Source organism: Oryza sativa, chromosome 3 (assembly GCF_034140825.1).
Source record: "Oryza sativa Japonica Group chromosome 3, ASM3414082v1".
NCBI classification, from domain to species: Eukaryota; Viridiplantae; Streptophyta; class Magnoliopsida; order Poales; family Poaceae; genus Oryza; species Oryza sativa.
In genome coordinates this window covers 6367995-6372467 of record NC_089037.1, presented here as the reverse complement: position 1 = coordinate 6372467, position 4473 = coordinate 6367995, and the positions used below count along the sequence as shown (strand labels likewise).

Sequence of the window (4473 nt, the reverse complement as noted above, 5' to 3'; positions counted from 1 at the left end):
TTTTAATAGTATATAGAATGATGATTAAATGTAAAAGTAAGGTGATATGATTTTATGAAAGAAGAAAAATATTGAGATAGTTTGGGCCTATTTGAAAGTAGAAAGACTTATTTGGAAATCATGGATATACACGGTGATGTAATAACTTTGTAAATTCTATTTCTCTCCCTATTTGTAAATATTTTATATATATATATATATATATATATATATATATATATATATATATATATATATATATATATATATATATATATATATATATATATATATATATATATATATATATATATATATATATATATATATATATATATATATATATATATATATATATGCGCGCGCACATGGTGGCGCTACGAAGGAAGTAGCGCGCCTCTCAGCGCTCGCCTTCCTGGCTTTTAGTTTTTTCTGGGTCCAACTTCGGATTTCTCGCCTTTCTCATGTGCCGCATCCTCATGGACCGCTTTTACTACTACCACCGCCTGCAAAGGCTTTTCCCATCCCATTTGTCCCGAGTTAAAAAGTTACTCGTCTGGTGATGTGAACGCTTAATGAGTAAAAAAATTGTACGGCAAGTAAAAAAATCACTGGATCATCTCTCCTCTAATTTGCCTGTACACCACTCCTAGTGAAGGCTGAGTAAAATAATTACTGCCTCATCTTATAAGTTATAAGGTGCTACGTATTAAATAACACCTGATACAGCCTCTAACCCACTCACCTTGCTCCCCACCAGGTACATAGCATGCAGTTAAAATTTAACTTATAACATGAGGCAGTAATTATTTATAGGAGTTGGATAATCTGCACCTGGGTTCATATGCACCCACGATCTGCACCCTACACGTGTGCACACGAATCTTAAAGCATGGTACATTTACCCCTAGTGAAGTGTATCTGCTCTATCAAAAGTAGCTCTTTCACCTAATAGGAGCTGGTGGGATTGGACGGTGGGTACACAATGGTACTGTAGTTTTACCCGAAATGCCCTTCTAGTACTACTCGGGCTGTGCCCTCGCTCGTGGACGATGGACCGGCGGCGAGCTTGTCCGGTGAGGGGCGGCAAGCTTCCGCCTGACCACTCGAGCTTGACTCCACCACAAGGACTGGCTCGAGACTCCTTGGTCCACCCCGCGCCGGATCTTGAAGCTATGGCGCGCGTCGGCGTCGAGAAGGAGTGAGAGGAGTGGGAGTAGGAAGGTGAGCAGCGACATGGTGCGTGGGTCAGCGCGGGAAGGGTCCACGGCCACCAAATCCGGCAGCCCTCCGCCTCCTAGGCGATAGATCGGACGGCCCTGTTCCTCCTAGCGCTGGATAATTCGTGTGGATGTCCATGGCGATGTGATGTCGCCAGCGCAGCGTAGCTGCTAGTCTCGATCCATGTCTCAGCGAGGTAGGGAGGAGGCACTGGGTTGACGAGGACCGAGGACAGCGCAGCCCGGCGGTGGCTGCTTCCGCTGCCCCCAAGTAGTGAGTTTTCTTTGGATTTTTGGGAATCGGGTGTTCTTGGTCGATTTGGTTTTTTCCTTAATTTTATTTCCATTATTTGATTTGTTTTTTTATGATGTGTGCGAAGAGCGCTGAAGCTGATGATCTGGGCATCCGGCAGATAAAGCTGTTGCGGAACCAGCGGTGCGCACATAATTTCGGAATCGCATCCCCCATGAGAGTAGGCCGACATGGAGGATTTCTGCAGCTACCTCATCCTTCGCCACTGCATGTTCCTCCCGATCTCTCTCTCCCCTCTCTCTGGCGAGGAAACAGTCATGGAAGGTCCTGCCTTGATGTGAAAAATTATTTGGTTGATCTTGAGAAAAAAAAATCCCAGTTCATGTGCATGCTCTTTGTATTTCGCTTGCTGCATTTTTTTTAGTGAATTGAACTTTGAGCCACCTTTGATTACCATTGTTACAATTTGGACTAGGCTAAAGCTAAATTTTTCAATTTGGGCAAAGTATCTTTACATGATGTTTCAATTTGGACTCCCTTCTTCTTCCTCCAACTCTCTTCCCCCAATCTCCCCTTCAATCTGTAAAATCTTCCAAAGAATTCAAAGGGTAGTTTGCATTTTCAATCTCGACTACCTAGTGCTTGTGGCTTAATTTCAAGGACAGCGGAAGGTGCACAACAAGTATTCCTACTGGTAGCAACTAGCATACGAAGAAGCTGGCCGGCAATGGCAGACAGTTGCTGCTACTTTCTGAACTGACGATAAGAACTAAGTCAAGTAGCAGATAGCCACGCTCTCAAGCTCATGCTCGACCTCAGCTAGTGCTACATGTTATGCTGCACGCCTGCGCTAAATTTCCACATGTGTCGCTCGAGCTTCAACAAGTTTTGCAGCGCTCAAGCTCCGCCTTCGTAGTGCCGCCTGCATTTGAGCTCGAAATCAACTTCGGCGGGTGGCTACCCTGTGAAAGGTTTTGCTTCTTGCCTTTTCATGCACTGCACCTGATCGAGAAAGAGACCTTGAGCTGTACGGAGAAAAGAGAGGAAGAAAGGGAGTTGGAGGAAGAAGAAGAGAGTCTAAATTGAAACATTGTGTAAACATACCCGGTTCAAAGTGAAAAGTTTACTTTTTCACTGGTCTAAGTTACAGTACAGGTAAGAAAAAATAGCCCAAGATGCAATTTACTGTTTTTTTTCTTTCCAGTTCCAGTTCTCGAAGGCTAGCTGTTGGCCTGTTGCTGGGTGCTACTGCTACCTTCTTCTCATGTTTCTCGAGAAGGTTATTGCCTTCCTTATGTTCCGTTCTATAATATATCTTCCGGTTATTTTGATTTCACACGAGTTCTTGTAATCTTTTGCCATGGATCAATTAGTACTTTTACTGAAATCCTTATTATCTAGTTTTGCCCTTTAAATTTGGGTTGCCATCCACCCATCTGTTCTCATCATGCCTGTAAAAACAAAGTCAAAATATATAATAGATTGATACTTCATTTTGTAAATATCATTTTTGGTGAATAGAGATATATCATTTCAACAAAAAAAAAATTCAGCGTGTGTATATATAATAGATCGATATTTTATTTTGTAAATGTCATTTTAATTTGGTGAATGAGAAGAGCCTGCGCCAAGAGTGGTTTTAATAAGTAAGACGCTTCCTCACACAGCAAAAGGCCAAATCCGGGATTCTTGCTCTCGGTCCCTGTGTAGCAATAGTACGGGTTACTCCATGCTCTACATTTAACCCTCCCTGCCAGAATACTATACTTATAAAACTAATTACATAAATAAAAACTAATTTGCGAGACATATTTTTAAGCCTAATTAATCCATAATTAGATAATGTTTACTGTAGCATCACATAGGCTAATCATGGATTAATTAGGCTCAATAGTCGTTCACTAACAATCATTAAATTTAAACATCATGCAAACATGCTATATTAACTATAATTTTATAATTTATTAAATTTTAGATCTTTTAAAATGCAAGCATGTTAAATTATTATCCCACATAATTCACATAATATTTTTATATATATCTTGATTGTTTTTTTATATTATACTATGTACATATATAGTTCATCATCACTTAGTTCTCTCTTCTCTCATTAAGTCATATCACATCAATTGTTTTTAGTGCTTAAATAAAATCTATGGTCCAAATTATCTCTCTTTTTCTTCTCTTATTAATCCATATCATCTCGATAATTTTTAGCCTTTAGATGATTAATCTATATATATATATATATATATATATATAACATAGATTTGAGCTCGGGTACATAAGTACCCACCATCCTTACCGTCTGACTGCTTGGAGATTCGTGACAGAGGGGTCACAAGAAGGGTGGTGCCGGGCTGGTTGACCCTGTTTAGATGGGACTGAAACTTACTTTTAAGTCTCTATCACATCGGATGTTCTAATTATAAATATTAAACGTAGACTATTAATAAAACCCATACATAATCTTGGACTAATTCATGAGACGAATCTAATTTGGACCATAGATTTTATTTAAGCACTAAAAACAATTGATGTGATATGACTTAATGAGAGAAGAGAGAACTAAGTGATGATGAACTATATATGTACATAGTATAATATAAAAAAACAATCAAGATATATATAAAAATATTATGTGAATTATGTGGGATAATAATTTAACATGCTTGCATTTTAAAAGATCTAAAATTTAATAAATTATAAAATTATAGTTAATATAGCATGTTTGCATGATGTTTAAATTTAATGATTGTTAGTGAACGATGATGTGTCATCTTTACATGTTAAGCTTTAGTAATTAATGGATTATAACTTTGTAGGAAGAGAGGATAAGAACACCACTAAGATCAGATCAATCTAATCACGAGCAGAGAGAGTCAACGGAGAGGATGAAATGAATCGCTTGCCCGTTAATAGAAGAATCACCCGTTGCAAGAACACGGCTAGGAGGAAGAAGATGAGGAGCAGGAGCCATGGTTTCGTGATCATTGAATTTGGAGAAAACTCCCTATGTAT

General features: G+C 38.9%; 1 long non-coding RNA gene across 1 annotated transcript; it reads left to right on the top strand.

Moving 5' to 3' along the window:
- The first annotated feature begins 942 nt into the window (after nucleotides 1-942).
- On the top strand, nucleotides 943-2788 carry LOC4332091 (uncharacterized). The gene is made up of 2 exons (XR_001544175.3): nucleotides 943-1473; nucleotides 1580-2788. It is a non-coding gene; the product is annotated as an uncharacterized lncRNA (long non-coding RNA).
- The last annotated feature ends 1685 nt before the right edge of the window (nucleotides 2789-4473 follow it).